At 46.4% G+C, this 17,221-nt stretch overlaps 1 protein-coding gene across 1 annotated transcript in view; it reads right to left on the reverse strand.

The window, feature by feature from the left end:
- LOC147690325 (phospholipid-transporting ATPase IK-like) overlaps window positions 1-17,221 on the reverse strand; it is a 1,699,388-nt gene that overhangs the window by 768,052 nt on the left and 914,115 nt on the right. The gene's annotated exons all lie outside the window — the stretch shown is intronic.

Here is a 17,221-nt window from a genome sequence, read left to right on the forward strand (position 1 = left end):
AACCGTATGAGCTAGAAACACACTTTTTTTGTTCAAATCTGCAGATTATGCAGCAGATGATGGGCTATGTGGAGAATGCGGAAATCGCATAGATCCAGTCGCATAATTCCAGCCCTGCTAACACCTCTGACTAGGTCCAGAAGTGCTCCTCAGTGGTTCCTTATTTTTTTTTGGCTCATTGAGTTTATAGTTTAGCTTCTATGGAAGCGAGGAAGACTAAACCTGAGGTTACCACTCCACAACACAGACAGATTATATAGTCTGTGAGCAGGTTTTTTAGTGTTCAGAAATTTGGCGCTGAACTTCTCACGGTAAAGTTTCAGAGTATCGTGGCTTTAAGGTAGGTGCTTCTTGGCCAGAGGAAAACCTTAACCTCTGTAAAGAGAAGAGGTTCAGGGACCTCCCTCTTATTGTGATTGAGCAGGGATCCAGAGCACACTATGCGTATCAAATAAAATTTCATTCTTCAAGTATTCATACATATGGGATAGATCAGACCAAACGTAAATTTTCAAACGTTTTAATAATCAACAGTGTTCCCCTCTCGGGAATCACTGTACCTGTCACTCTAGCCTACACGTGTTTCATCACAGCATGTGGCTGTGACTCTTCAGGGCTATAAAGGATATATAAAAAAAACAAATGATAACAAAAAAATAATAAACAAAATGATAGTTTAAAACCATACACAAGGTATGTGTGGAGAGAAGGGACACCAGTGATGTGGAAACCAACAAAGGACAGGTGGGAGAAAGACAAAAGTGACTTTTGCAATGTTGTTCACATAAGTGTTCTTATTTTTGTATATTCTTAACTCTTAACTCACCTTTTTTGGGCTTTCACAGTGAATCCGCTTAAGATCAGGGTTATGGTTGTAGTGGAAGTAACTCTTCCATTTCTTGCCAGCAATTCCAGAAACTGAGCAGTCTAGTTTTTTTGTAAACTGCGCTTTGTAAATGTGCGGGATCCGTTGTTTGTGTGTTCCCGCACTTGGAAACCGAAGCTGCACCAAGCTTGACCACGGGCAACAAACGGGTAAGATTCTAAACGATCTCCGCAGAGATCACTGCCCCCTATTGCACGCTTAGATAATTTAAGAAACCCACTCCTGCAACACAATCTTTTCTTTTAATTTCCAGCCCAATTATACAGATATTTGATTATTTACGCTGTGAAACCCTACACCCAACTTTTTGGCTGACGGCAACCGAAAACCATCGGTGCCGTTCTCGTTTCAACAGAAACTACCCGATAAGGACCGGGTCGGAATTATCACCGGTCACCCGGTGAGTCCATTTTACTATGGAATCAGGATATGTTCTCATGTCAGCTCACGCTCGTTTTATTGTACCAACAATCCCCGTTTTCTCTGTTTGATTGTAGTTTATTTTTCTTATTTCCAGACAACGCGCCTCGATCATTAAGATCAGGTAAACTAGCCCCCTTTTTTTACGATTTCTTTCGCAGCTGCCTACCCAAGCCCCTTTTTACTACCATATCTTTGCATAGAATGTAACGATCAAGTTTGAATTACAGTTACCCGTATTGACATAACTAAGTGACACGGCATTGACTGTTCGTATGCTTTGAAAAAAACGGTACTCCTTTACTTACAAGTTAGGGGAGATGCAGAGAATAATGTTGTGAATTCAGGCTTTGAACCGACAATTGCTTAGTGACTGTGCTAGTTATTATTATGCTATTGGACTTAATCGAACAAGTTGTGTATGAAGAAGTAAATATGCGGTATTGATCTTAAAACATACAATGGTTATTATGCTTGATCGCAATGCATGAATAATTTACATATTGAAAACGTTAATGTAATGAGAAGTAGAGATTATTGTTTATTAAGGACTAAACTAATGGAGGATGGTTTTATATTTTGACGCTAATTCATTTACTTTTGCTATTTTGGGCCATCCTTATTAATTGGTATCTAATATACTGCCAACTTCGTATGATAAGGTTATTTAAACTTTTAGTGTCAGGCAAGATGAAATTACGGTTTTTGAAGTCAGGACTACCGAAAGTGAAATACTTAATAATGGCAAGTCACCCCACAACACACTTGTTTGGTTACTCAGGATTGGAACAAAGGTTCACTCACTGTAGGATCATCCAACCGCATATATGCCGTATGTCACTAAACACAAATCTATTGCACAGATTTAGAGTTAAGAATATACAAAAATAAGAACGCTTATGTGAACAACATTGCAAAAGTCACTTTTGTCTTTCTCCCACCTGTCCTTTGTTGGTTTCCACATCACTGGTGTCCCTTCTCTCCACACATACCTTGTGTATGGTTTTAAACTATCATTTTGTTTATTATTTTTTTGTTATCATTTTTTTTTTTTTATATATCCTTTATAGCCCTGAAGAGTCACAGCCACATGCTGTGATGAAACACGTGTAGGCTAGAGTGACAGGTACAGTGATTCCCGAGAGGGGAACACTGTTGATTAATAAAACGTTTGAAAATGTACGTTTGGTCTGATCTATCCCATATGTATGAGTACTTGAAGATTGAAATTTCATTTGATACGCATAGTGTGCTCTGGATCCCTGCTCACAGACAGATTATATACTACATAATTACTCTCCATAACACATAATCCCACTCTACAAAATTCCTCTACACTAAATACCACATACTTTCTATCCACATAACTGCACTGCACAACATACCACATAATTTCCCTACACGCAACGTAAATCCACTCCACTCCCAAAAACATTAGTAAAAAGCGTTTACATTTACAACACCAATAACCCTAACTATCGTAAATGCAAGACCTATTACATTGCAAATGCTTCTTTAACTAGTAGTCGCGTTTGCAGAGTGGTGGAGAAAGGGGGCTGGGCCTCCGACCAGCACTCTGGAATTCCACTGCATAGGACTTACTGAAGGTATCAGGAGGCTTTCTTGGTCTCCAAAGCCCCCCAGGAGTAAAGTGCACTTCATCCCCCAACTAGTAGTGTGCCAGAAGGCGTGCTTGCAGAGTAGCTTCCGAAGGCCTCTTAGCAATCCCACTGTGTGGCACTTACTGGAGATAACAGGAGGGGTAGTTGGCCCCCAAGGACATCCTTGGGGGCCAACTACCCCTCCTATTACCACCAGTAAGTCCCACACGCAGGATTGCTAAGTTCTCTTAGATGGCTACGCCCCCTTTGCCCACCACTCTGCGAATGCGCTCCCTGACGTACTCTTGGATGAGGATTGAAGTCCCCTTCGCTGCTGGGGGTCCTTAGTGGCCAAGTAGCCTACCTGTTACCGCCAGTAAACCCAACACAGTGGGATTTCTGAGAGGTGGACACTGGCCACGCCCCCTTTCTCTCCCACTCTGAAAACGCACCTCGTGGCACTCTGTTGGTTGGGAGGTGAAGTACCCTTGCCTCCTGAGGGTCCCTGGGGACCAACGAGCCTTCCTGTTACCTCTAGTAAGCCCCATACAGCTGGATTGCTGAGAGTGGTCAGAGGCCTCACCCCCTTTTTACAAAACTCTGCAAACACGCCTCCTGGTGACTACTGCTTGGGGGTTGAAGTCCACTTTAGTCCTGAGGTCCTCAGGACACATGGGGACCTCATTGCACCACCGGCAGTGTGCCAAGAGGTGCGTTTGCAGCTTGTTTAAAAAGGGGCGTGGCCTTTTACCACCTCTCTGCAATCCCACTGCATGGGGCTTACTGGAGGTACCTGGTGGGCTACTTGGCCCTAAGAACCTTCTCCAGTGAAGGGGACTTCATCCCCTAACCCAGAGTGTGCCAGGGGCCTCGCTTGCAGAGTGGTGCAGGGAAGAGGCCGGGCATCCAGTAAGTATGGGCAAAATTTACGAATTCGCGTTCCGCGAATTTGTGTGAAATCGAATTCGCAATCCGCAAAATCCGCGAATTCGTGCGAATTTTTGTTTTTTGTGTGTTCGCGGGCTTTTTTGTGTGTTCGCAGGTTTTTAGCGTGTTTGCGTGGCTTTTTGCATGTTCGCAGGCTGCTTGCATGGCGAACTTACCCATGCGGTTGTGTATGGGCACAGCACCCTCTGGTTCACCACTCCCACCCTCTGGTTCATCACTGCCATCCTCTGGTTCACCACTGCCACCCTCTGGTTCACCCCTGCCACCCTCTGGTTTACCCCTGCCACCCTCTGGTTCACCCCTGCCACCCTCTGGTTCACCACTGCCACCCTCTGGTTCAGCACTTCCACTCTCTGGTTCACCCCTGCCACCTTCTGGTTCAGCACTGTCACCCTCTGGTTCACCACTGCCACCCTCTGGTTCACAACTGCCACCCTCTGGTTCATCACAGCACCTCTTGTCTGGTTCACCACTGCCACCATCTGGTTAACCACTGCCACCCTCTGGTTCATCACAGCACCCTCTGGTTCACCCCTGCCAACCTCTGGTACAGCACTGTCACCCTCTGGTTCACAACTGCCACCTTCTGGTTCATCACAGCACCCCTGGTTCACTCCTGCCACCCTCTGGTACAGCACTGTCACCCTCTGGTTCACCACTGCCACCCTCTGGTTCAGCACTGTCACCCTCTGGTTCACCACTGCCACCCTCTGGTTCACAACTGCCACCCTCTGGTTCATCACAGCACCTCTGGTCTGGTTCACCACTGCCACCATCTGGTTAACCACTGGCACCCTTTGGTTCAGCACTGCCACCCTCTGGTTCACCACTGCCACCCTCTGGTTCACCCTTGCCACCCTCTGGTTTACCACTGCCACCCTCTGGTTCATCACAGCACCCTCTGGTTCACCCCTGCCAACCTCTGGTACAGCACTGTCACCCTCTGGTTCACCACTGCCACCCTCTGGTTCACAACTGCCACCTTCTGGTTCATCACAGCACCCCTGGTTCACTCCTGCCACCCTCTGGTACAGCACTGTCACCCTCTGGTTCACCACTGCCACCCTCTGGTTCAGCACTGTCACCCTCTGGTTCACCACTGCCACCCTCTGGTTCACAACTGCCACCCTCTGGTTCATCACAGCACCTCTGGTCTGGTTCACCACTGCCACCATCTGGTTAACCACTGGCACCCTTTGGTTCAGCACTGCCACCCTCTGGTTCACCACTGCCACCCTCTGGTTCACCCTTGCCACCCTCTGGTTTACCACTGCCACCCTCTGGTTCATCACAGCACCCTCTGGTTCACCCCTGCCAACCTCTGGTACAGCACTGTCACCCTCTGGTTCACCACTGCCACCCTCTGGTTCACAACTGCCACCCTCTGGTTCATCACAGCACCTCGGGTTCACCCCTGCCACCCTCTGGTACAGCACTGTCACCCTCTGGTTCACCACTGCCACCCTCTGGTTCATGACTGCCACCCTGTGGTTCATCACAGCACCTCTGGTTCACAACTGCCACCCTCTGGTTCACCCCTGCCACCCTCTGGTTCACCACTGCCACCCTCTGGTTCATCACAGCACCCTCTGGGTAACCCCTGCCACCCTCTGGTACAGCACTGTCACCCTCTGGTTCACCACTCCACCCTCTGGTTCACGACTGCCACCCTCTGGTTCATCACAGCACCTCTGGTTCACCACTGCCACCCTCTGGTTAACCACTTTCACCCTCTGGTTCAGCACTGCCACCCTCTGGTTCATCACTGTGACTCTCAGGTTCACCACTGCCACCCTCTGGTTCACCCATGCCACCCTCTGGTTCACCACTGCCACCCTCTGGTTAACCCCTGCCACCATCTGGTTCATCACTGCCACCCTCTGGTTCACCCCTGACACCCTCTGGTTCAGCACTGCCACCCTCTGGTTCAGCACTATCACCCTCTGGTTCACCCCTGCCGCCCTCTGGTTCATCACTGTCACCCTCTGGTTCATCACTGCCTCCCTCTGGTTCACCACTCCCACCCTCTACCCAGACCTTTTGTGACACAGCGGCAGCACTAAAGATGCGCCACGCTGCTGGGTATTAACAACGTGACGCATCTGAGAGATGCGTCACGTTGTAAAGCCCTGTGCCATCAGGAGGCGTTCCGGCGCAGGGGAGGGCGTACCTGCAAAGGAACGCCTCCTAAAAGTGGCTGAGTGAAATCTACAAGAATTCACTCAGTCACTTTTAGGCCAATACTGCGTCAAAACCCTGCGCCTGCTTGAAGCAGGCGCAAGGCTTGATGCAGCATTGGGGAGATAGGGCCCCCCAGAGCATTGCTGGAGCTGCGTCGCAAGCTCGATGCAGCTCCAGCAATGCGCTGCTTTTATGGGACGGATGCGTGACGCATCTGTGCTGTTTTTGCCACATGGTGCACCGCATTGTAAATGCGGTGCACCATGGGTGGCGGAGCTGCGGCGCACAATAACTGGCACATCCCTGGGGATGCGCCAGTTATTGTAAATAGGCCCCTATACATTTAGCCAACGAGGGAGCACTTACTGATTAGACAGTAGAAAGTACTCCAGTTGAGTAGAGGTATTGCACAAAAAGGTGGCATCTTCTTGGACAAACACGCAGGGCGGGATTCATTCTGCCCCATGTTAGACTTTTTTTTTCGTGCCCTTCTGCCCTCTGTTAGACTCGTTTTACCTTGTTTTTCTGCCCTTCTGCCCTTTGTTAGACTCGTTTTTCCCTTGTTTTTATTCCCTACTGCCCTCTGTTAGACTCGTTTTTTGTGCCCTTCTGCCCTCTGTTAGACTCATTTTTCCTTTGTTTTTCTGCCCTTCTGCCCTCTGTTAGACTCGTTTTTTGTGCCCTTCTGCCCTCTGTTATTCCCTTGTTTTTGTGCCCTTCTGCCCTCTGTTAGACTCGTTTTTGTGCCCTTCTGCCCTCTGTTAGACTCGTTTTGTGCCTTTCTGCCCTGTTATACTAGTTTTTTGTGCCCTTCTGCCCTCTGTTAGACTCGTTTTTCCCTTGTTTTTCTGCCCTTCTGCCCTTTGTTAGACTGCTTTTTGTGCCTTTCTGCCCTCTGCATCACCACATCATCACTCAGCGCTACCCCCCCCGCATCACTCAGCACCACCACATTATCACTCAGCACCACCACAGCATCACTCAGCGCCAGCACAGCACCACTCAGCGCCACCACAGCATCACTCAGCGACACCATAGCATCACTCAGTGCCACCACATTATCACTCAGCACCACCACAGCACCACTCAGCACCACTACAGCATCACTCAGCACCACCACAGCATCACTCAGCACCACCACAGCACCAATCAGCACCACCACAGCACCACTCAGCGCCACCACAGCATCACTCAGCACCACCACAGCATCACTCATCACCACCACAGCACCACTCAGCATCACCACAGCACCACTCAGTACCACCACAGCACCACTCAGCGCCACCCCAGCATCAATCTGCGCTACCATTCAACAACAACTGGTTCAAATGTGTTCTCTCAATGTTTCAAACTTTATTACAAATGCCACAAAAATGTTAATATTTCACTTCTGTTCTTGGATTTTCAATACAATACACTGAACATATTCTTCACAAAAGTTATTTACAAAAGTTTAAGCTATTGCCATTATAAATTAAAATCACTTTTATTTAAGTATTAATTATTTAAAAAAATTAAAAGCCATTGTAATTTGTAATATCAATACAGCTAAGTCACGTAAATACAACACATGTTGCATTACAAATGCTATAGGTGTCACATTTGCGAAAGTTATAACTATTGGCATTGTAAATGACAAAGCTAGTAATTTAGCTATTTTCAAAACCAACACATAAATAAAAAAAATTGTCATTTACAAGACCAATAGCTCAAACTTTCCTAATGCGAGACCTATTGCATTGCAAATGCTTGTTTTTATATCTGTCAGTGCTTCTTGTTGAGGCTTAATTTTCGTGACAGGCGCCTGATTGCCTACTTGTAACTATTCTCTGACCCTGCTTCAAGGGTCAGAGAAGGGTCAGAGAATAGTTGCAAGTAGCCAACAAGGTGCCAAGAAGCACTTACAGGCTTACAGTAGCAGGTGCCCAAGTTGGAGTTAATTTCTTTGTAACCCTTTTGTAAAAGGTTACAAAAAATTAGCTTCAACTTTTGCACCTGCTGCTGTAACCCTGTAATTGGTTTGCTGAATATTCGTCCCCGCTGATTTGCGGATTTTACCGCGATTTCACGAGATTCACGGATTGCGAAATCGCAGAAAATCTGCGAATTCCGCGAGCGGAACGAATTTTAAGCCCATGCTTAGCCTCCAGCCAGTTGCCGTTTTAATTTTAGGAAGGGGGAACTTTGTGGTCCACCTTCCGTTGACCCTTTTGGGCCCTGGGGACCCGATCCCCAAGGCTATTCCTTTGTTAATTTATTTTTTTGAAGGGGACCCCACCAAAAACTTTTTTCATGGAAGGGGAACCGCTGGGGACCCCATCCCTTGGGGCCTGCCCTGCCTTTTTTTGTTGTTTTATATTTGGGGGGCACGCGGTCCCCCTCCTGAGGCCACTTTTGGCCCTGGGACCCTATCTCCGGGGCCCCACCATACGTTTTTTAGTGAAATAGGGAGGGGTGCCAAGTGGGCCCCCTCCAGCGCCATTTTTGGCCCTGGGGATCCCATCCCCCAGGGCTTGGCCTCAGGTTAGGGACCGCAGGGGAGCCCCAATGCCTCCACGGCTTCATGCTGGCTCCCCGCCTCCTGCGGGAGCCGGCGTTGCTTTTGGACATAGGGAGCTACTGACATGCAGCTCCCTTTGGCCAAAAGCAAATCTGCTTCGCTTCAAGAAGTGAGAGCAGTTTTCCTGCTCTCGCTTCCATGAAGGGAAGCAGAAGTTTGTTCTGGCAGGGCAGAAGCAGTGCTCCCGCCCTGCCATAGCAAACTGCAATGTCCTGGTGGTGGGTACCCCAGGACATTGCTGGAGCCAGCCCTGGGGGGGGAGGGGTCCTGTCGCGGTTATAGGTTGCCAGATCAGTAAGGGAACTAACATATACAAACCACACACAACACCTTCCTCGGTTTTGAATGCTATGTCAGTTATATGCAGATTAGCGGATGGTACTACAAATCCCAGGAGGCCTAAGGGCATTGTGACCGGAAGAAGAACTAGGCGACTCCTAAGGGCGGGTTCCTATATAAGCCCCGCCTCTGTAGGTAACGGTGCTTGACAAGCTTTCCTCCGTAGCCGTCTGAGTCAGTCTGAGCTTCCCCGCTATAGTTTTGACAGAGACATCGCCCCTGCAAAGCTGTCTCTCTTCCTCGCAGGCAGTGTTCTCTTTCCGAGCAAGCGGGTGCTCATCTTCCTGGATTTCAGAAGCAGATGCCTCCAAGTTGTTTCAAGGTCAGTCTCCGCCGGTAATCAGCCGCCTTCTCGAGAGTCGGAGACAGCGCATAAAGGCGCTCTCCTCTCAAAGGGAATTTCCCTGAATCCTGCCGCACTTCCCTATGGTGTCGCGGAGGTTCCCGTGTCGTATTGCATCTACGCATTTCTACAGTTATTTCGTTTGCATTTCTCGAGAGTCAGAGACTGCACATAAAGGCTTTCTCCTCTCGAGAACTTTGTTAATATTTTTTGCAACATTGTATCAATTGGTTTGGAACTTCTTGAAGCTGCCAATGATCTAATAGCTCTCCGCAGCATCTTGCCATCTTACCCTGCCTCTGCTGAATTCAAGAGGAGTATACAACGGTGTTGTTAAGAGTTGGGCTGTTTGACATTATTGATACTTACGTCCCGGCTGGGACTTGTTTTTTGTTTATCAGGTTTTGCATTGGTGTGGTAGTCTCTTTTTTTGTACTCAAACCTTCTATGGTGATTTTGGAACTTGACCTGCATGAAAAAGAGTCCAGATGACTATAGGATTTCTCTGGGTCCCAATTTGGGGAACCTTATGTGAATGCAAAATATATCTGAGAGGTGTTACGTATGAATGAGTGTTGTATCTCTTACTCTCTTCTTTGTTTCTATTACCTACAGAGTTACCAGAGGGAGGCAAGTGACCTAGACCAGACCTGTGAAGTAACAGGAGTTCTATATTATTTTATACCCTTCCCTTTTCCCCTGGGTACTCCTGTCCCGCAGTGTGGTCTTACATTGTGGTGCGGGTAGTGTTTAGGGTAAGAAGGAGGCTACTCTTCAAGGCATATTTCCTGCTGGCTGTTACAGAAGGTTAGTGGCGTAGATACTGCCTGGTGCTGCTTGCTGACAACCCTGACAGGTCCACAGGGCCATTGAGGGTCCCCTCTAACATGTTTAAAGCCCCGAGGAGGTGGTGGTCCCTGGGGCTGGGGTCTGTTACGGACTCCCTTATTTTAATTAATTAATGCCCCAAGGAGGTGGTTGTCCCCAGGGCAACGCTGGAGGGCAGAAGCCCCCCCCCCCCACACTTCATTAAAACAATTGAAGCCCCAGAGAGGTGACAGTCCCCGGGGCTTGGGGGGGCCTGCAAGGCCCCCACCCCCAATTAATAAATGCCCTGGGGAGGTGGTGGTCCCCAGTGAAGCCTGGGGGGTGGGAGCCCCCCCACCCTTTTTTATTAACAAAAATCCACAGGAAGGTGGTGGACCCGGGGGCTGTGGGGGGCCGTGTGCCCTCGCATATCATTACATTTTCCCCGGGGACCACTACACGAATCATGCTGAAAATATTATTTAAAATGTTTTTTTTGGCCCTCGGGGTCACTGTGGGACACCCCTGAGCAGGCCTAGGGGGTCAGGGTTTTTCTACCCTGTCCCCTTTTCTTGTTTTTTTACCTTTTTTCTTGTGATTCGGTTCAACCAGGTCACAAAATGGCTGCCAACACTTCCTGGTTGGAACTGTTGGCAGCCAATCAGAGTCAGGCTTGTGATCGGGAGGATTTGCTGAGCCACCGCGGTCACGAGATACTAATATTTCTAAATTTCTGAATTGCTCAGGAACTACTGAATGGATTTACATCATTTGACAAATAGAGTGCAGTCTGAACCAAGAGCTACCTTTCTGCCACATTTTGTGTAATTCCGTTCAGCAGTTTGGGCTGTGGCTGCGACAAAAGTTTCCTATCGAAACTAACCCCCTATCGGACCCACTTTTTTCGGCCCCAGCTTAATAAATCACCCCAAAACTTTCATAACAGGAGCTATATATATATATTTTTAGTTTTTGTTTATCTACCTCCAAAGTGTATCATCAGCGTACCCTAATGTATCCTCTTGCTTACGTACTGTCACTATGTGCCTATATTTATTCCTAATGCAACTCTTGTAATAGAATGAAAATAAATGCAATTGTATGCTGATGACAGACTACTATATGTTGCAGACTCTGGGACTATGGTCATCAGACTTTTCGACATGTGCAACATGTGTCACCGCTACTTGGGCTTTAAATTAAACTGGTCTAAATATGTACTTTTACCCTTGATGCGGGAAAGGCCCGTATCAGAAGGCCTGTGTCACTTTGAGATGAATACATGTAAACAGAAAGTACAACAAGGGATAGCCCTTCCGGATATCAAGTTATATTACTGGGAATAATAACTAGGGCTCCCAAATGACCGGGATTTTAAATGGCAAAATAAACACTCATTCAGTCTTGACAGACATTTCGTAGTTTCAGACGGGCAACCACGTTTTATATATAAGGGAAAGGCCCTTAATAATTACTGGACCCTACCACAGAGAACACACATGTCCAAAATACAGCAGGAATGGGTCTGGGTGTAAAACATTTTGAGACCTTGAAGATTACCCTTTCTGTGTCCAGAGCCCTGATTGACTTGAGGAATTCTTAGGGCTTCTGATTTAGGATTAGATTGGGATTTGACAGATAGATGACAAGTAAATCATGAGTGCGACTAAGATGTTTGAATGCTTTAGAGAGAAATTATTATTAATATTATTATTATTAACAATAAAAAAGACTTATACAGCACGCAGCTTCCCAGAAAGGGTTTCCCGACGCTAGAGCGGGTAGCGAGGAGAGATGCAGAAAAAGGCTGTAGATAGCAGAACAGGTAACCAAGTAACTCGGAACTCAATCATGACAACTGAAGAGCAGAGTTTTCAGGTTCTTACGAAAAGTAAGTAGAAAGTTACAATTTCTGAGAGCTACAGGAAGAGAGTTCCAAAGTTATGGGCCCAGGTAGGAAAAAGAGCGACCCTTCATACGGGCCAGGTGAAACCTGGGCGTAGTAAACAATAAAAGGTTGGATGATCTCAGCAGTCGGATTGGCACTTAAGGTGACACCAATCCTTGGATGTACAAAGGGGCCAGGCTGTGTCTGGCTCTGAACATGTAGCATAAGGCCTTGAATTTAATACGCTTATTGACCTTAAGCCAATGTAGTTTGTGGATCAGAGGAGACACAGAAGCATATTTGGGCAACCGAAAAAGAAGGTGAGCGGGCGTGTTCTGAATGATATGCAAGCGGCGGAGAAAGGATTTGTCAGTGCTCATATACAGTACATTCCCATAGTCCTATCTGGACATTGCCAGGGCCTGCAGCACCATTCTCTGGGCAACAGAGGGAATCAGCCAAAGGATCTTCTAGAGCCATTTGAGAAAGGAGAAGCAGGAGGCTGTGAGCTTGGACACCTGTGGCTTGAGGGACAGGTTCCTATTGATAATGAAGCAGAGATTCTTAACCTTATTTACCAGAGTGGGTAGTGGCCCAAGTAAAACAGGCCAATGGGTGACTCCCTAAAAATAGGGGTTATTTCCCAGAACCATGACTTCTGTTTTGTTACCATTGAGCTTTGGCATTTCTGTCCATCCAAAGGCCGACATTTGTCAAACCTAGCCTGAGTTGTGAGGGATCTTAATTTTGAGCATTATTTAATGAAAAATAATCTGGGAATCATCAGCATAAGAAATAAGGGTGAGACCAGACTTCTCAATCACATCCGCCTAAGGGTGAATGTAAATGTTGAAGAGCAGGGGGCTCAGGTTGGATTCCTGAGGAACGCCAAAGATCAGTGTTATGGTCTTAGATGTAATGTTGGCTGATGAGACCTGTAAAGTATGATCTTTCAAGAAGGAAGACAGCCACCTCTGTAGTGTAGTTCCTATATTCCAAATAGGTTCTGCACATTGGAATAATATACACTGTAGATTTGACATAGGACTGAGGTCAGAATGTCTCTATTGAGTATATCAAACTTAATTAAGTGTGCCGAATAACTCAGAGGTCACCTGAAACTTTCTCGAATAAACAAGAAGGGATTCGTTTTTGACAACTGCATGAACATGATAACTTTGTTTTCCTAGGACTGGAACAAATATCTTCAGAGTCGTGGAACCAATAGATAACAATTTTACTCAGTCAATCGTGCATGCTTCGTTCAACAGATTTGCAGAGAAAACAGAGAGAAGGGCATTTCAATAAAAGGGGTTTATTGAACAGTCTTCTTTCTCATGCTAGAGAAGTGAACTGCTACAATCGTTAGAATGCAAAGTATAATGCGTACAGCGTAAACAGTAATATAAAATAATACTGTAATAGCATTGTCTGGTGCTATGACATATAAAAATACATACATAAATAACACAGGCTAAAATACTCAACTGGTGCTTCTAAAATACGCCTACCCTAATGTACCTAACCTACGTCTAGTACGGGGGAAGAAGTCAGTATGGTCTATAGCATAGGTTTAGTTTTGCCAAGAGTTGCCAAAGGTTTCTCTAGGTTCTAATCAGCTCCATACCTTAGAATGAGAGAGGTTGGTATCTCTTTCAAGGACTCGATTTCCTAACACCCCGCAAGGGGAGTCAGAAACACTAGTGCTGGATTTCTCGGCAGAGGAGGACAGCTTCTGATCAGTGCGTCAGCTAGAGAGTTGGCTCCCTTCGGCACTTGCTGTATCGAGCTGCGTCGTGCAAGTAGGGAGTCGAACTGCACCGAACCACACTGTGCTTTGCCATAGCAAGTGAAGGTATTTTTATACCTTGAAGGTGTTTAGGAATGCCAGCTTTGATGTAAAATCGGGCATACGAACGTCATGAATGAACCCGTAAGGAATAGATGTTCATGCATAATAATGAGTTCTTGGAGAAATCACTATCCAGGCAAGGGAAAGTCCATAACGGCTCAAGAGTCTGGTTTTCCAAGAAATCGTTGTGACGTAGATGAACGGATGGAAGTAGCCATGCTTGTATTTGGCCAGCATTGGCTATGCCTAAATAAGGACTGGATATCTATGCCTATATAAGGGCAACGCGAATTGTACCTATATATGGACATGAATCGTGAAATTCATACGGGATCCAAAACGACTTACAACACCTCAAGGCCAATAATGCCTGACGCCTCCAATCTGTCCAACAGGATGGAATGTAAAACCATATTGAACGCTGCACTTAAGTATAGTAGGATGGGGCGGTCATACCACCAGAGTCGAGTTCTTGCCTAAGAAGTTCAGTGACCCCGGATAGGGCAGATTCAGTACTATGACCTACCCTAAAGCCAGACTGAGACAAGTGGAGCAAGTTACAAATAGTAGCGAAGGAGGAAAGTTGGGTATTGACATGCCTTCCAGAATCTTAGAGAAGACAGAGAGGAGGGAGATTGGACATACATTTGACCAGCAGAGAGAGTCAAGATCATCCTTCTTAAGCAGAGGGAGTACCAAGGCGTGCTTCCAGTTCTAAGGTACGTAACCAGTACTCAGGGAAGAGTTGAGCATATCAAGAAATACAGTGAGGGCAACATTGTCTAAGAGTCTATGTTTTGACGGGGAAGGGGATCTAGCGGGGAACCAGACTTGATGGATCCCAGTATAGAGTGCAATTATGCCAAATCTAAACAAGGCCAAACCCTGATTTTCAGGGGTTCATCTGACTTACAGTCAAAGAGGTTTAAGTCCAGGTGACTAAATGCTAGGGTAGCAGAGATTGATGGATTCACTAGATTAGATGCATCCGCATCTAATTGACAGTGACATGACTCTACTTTACTTAAGGAAAATGTGGCTAGCTCATCACATTGCTGTCGAGAGAGGGAGGGGGCAGTGTAAAGGTGCTAGCTGCCAAAAGTTCAATCACAACTCTAAACAGAGTCTTCAGGCAGTGTTGGGAGTCAGCGATCTTCTCCGTGTAATAAACTGCACGGACAGATTTGCAGGAGGCATGATATTTTTTCAGAGCAGCTACATACTCTTAGCCTCGGGTGCATAGAGCTTCCTCCAACACCTTTCAAGGATTCTACAGCGTTTTGTTTTCAGAGCGGGGGCCCTCAGTGAACTAGGGGGCAGGAGGGTGCATTCTGCATTGCATTTTGGATGTTAGAGGCAAGATCGAATCAGTGGCCTCCGTAAGCCATTAATGCACAATGATTTGATCAGAGTCAGGTTGAAAAATAAGGGTAGAGATTCAGTTGCGAAGCATATTGTTTAACTCAGCCATGTCAAGTTTAGACCAATGTCTGGTTGTAGATTGCAGAGCAGATTGAGTAAGGGGAGAAAAAGGAACTGTAATGCTGAAAGGTACTGCATAATGATCCGTCCAACAAAGTTGGAGTAGAGGAGCGATGGGAAGGGTAGAGAGATTGGAAAAGATAGGGTCTAAGAGGTGTCCCATAACATGGGTATAATTGGAATTAAGAAGGAAAATATTGAGTGAGCCCAAATCGTCTATGAAGGTCGAAGCTAGGTTATTTTTGGTGTCCTCAAGATGAAGGTTGAAATCACCAAGCAAAGTAAAATTTGCTGCCTGCAAAATGTGTGGAGCCAGAAAATCATGTTAAGTGGAGCACCAATTAATGGAAGGCCCAGGGGTACGATAAATAAGTGCCTCTGAAAAGGTACATTTAGGAGAGAAAAGGAGAAGGAATAGTAAGGCTTCACAGGTTAGGGATCAGGAGGGCCTTCATAATGCACTTGTAGACCTTTTCAAACATGATAGCAATGCCTCCACCTGTTCTGTGCTGTCTCTTTATCCCCAAGAGAGCAAAAATGGCAGGAAGTGTGAGGAGCCAGGTGAGGAGCCGTCATGGAGCCAGGTTTCTGTTAGGAAGACCACATCAGGGTCAGCTTCAGAAACAAAGTTAAATTAATTTATCTGGTGCTTTGGAAGAGAGCGCCAGTTTAAGCTAAAACACCTGAAATATTTGGGCAGGGAAAGGTCAGCCTGGCCATTAGAAATTGGTTGAGATGCAACCTCCCTAGCATGAGGAACTAAGACAGGAGGTTGAGGGTACATTCATACTGACAACAGGTGCAGTAAGATGAAGGAATGTCAGAACTAAAAACCTGACACAGTGCATTAGGTGAGGGCATTAAGCTGTGAAGGGCCAGTGAGGAAGAAGCTCTGGAAAACAGTTGTGCAGCACCTGGGTCTCTGGCCCCCGACCCTGTCTAGACACGGACGGGCTTACATTAGGCATGCCTTCATGTCAGTGGCAAGTCTGCTGCATGCGTCCACTCAAGCATGAGTTAAAACATAGTGAGTAGTGAAAAAGACTAGACTGCTCACCGCCGGGAGAGAGACAAGGGCGGAAGTGATTCCAGAAACAGTAACCTCTGCCCTCTACACAATTGGCACTGCAGCCGCGGCAGAACGGGGAGAGGAGCAGAGAACACGCTACAGAAAACAGATTTTTTTTAAAGCATACCAAGTAAGGGGAGTAAAATTTGAAAACACAATTTTTTTAAATATGCCTCATCAGGGAGGAGAGTTAGCTGTGCAGCGTCAGCAGCCCCTGACACAGAATTCTCATTTAGTCGCAACCAACATTTTAGGTACATCCGGTTATATCAGGAGCTACATAGATGTGTTACTACAAAATATACAGGACGCTTCCCCGTTAGCACGTAGGAGCCTATTAAAATCCTTTGCTAAGAAATAGTACCCTTGTATACATAGAACATTTCTGAATAACTTTCCCAATGGTTTGGATGGCTAGCAGAATATTTGGATATATGACTTTGGTTAGATTAACTTTTTCACACTCTTTAACTATGAGGATGTGGCAGACATTCCAGAAAGGGGGTAACATCCGACTTATTCTGCAGAGAGATCCTCGAGAAAGCAGCTCTACAGTTGTATGGTATATCCTGATGGTGGTCTTTGCCCCTAGGTTAAAGGTATGGATTATTAGGAATAGGTGCCTGCCAGCTGACAACAGTGTGCAAAAGACCTGTGGATGGGCAAAACAAATTCAGAAGTTCTGGTACCGTTTGAATGTGTTTTGTGAATATATCTCCTTACAACGAATGTGCTACAACGCATTCCATTACAACAACTTGCTGTAGGGGATGCGGTAGACTTAGGAATAGTATCATTTACTATTCCTACTCCAGTTTGTGCAACAGCAAGGAAGGAGTTGGATT

The sequence above is a fragment of the Lissotriton vulgaris genome, chromosome 9 (genome assembly GCF_964263255.1).
Source record: "Lissotriton vulgaris chromosome 9, aLisVul1.2, whole genome shotgun sequence".
Classification (NCBI taxonomy): Eukaryota; Metazoa; Chordata; class Amphibia; order Caudata; family Salamandridae; genus Lissotriton; species Lissotriton vulgaris.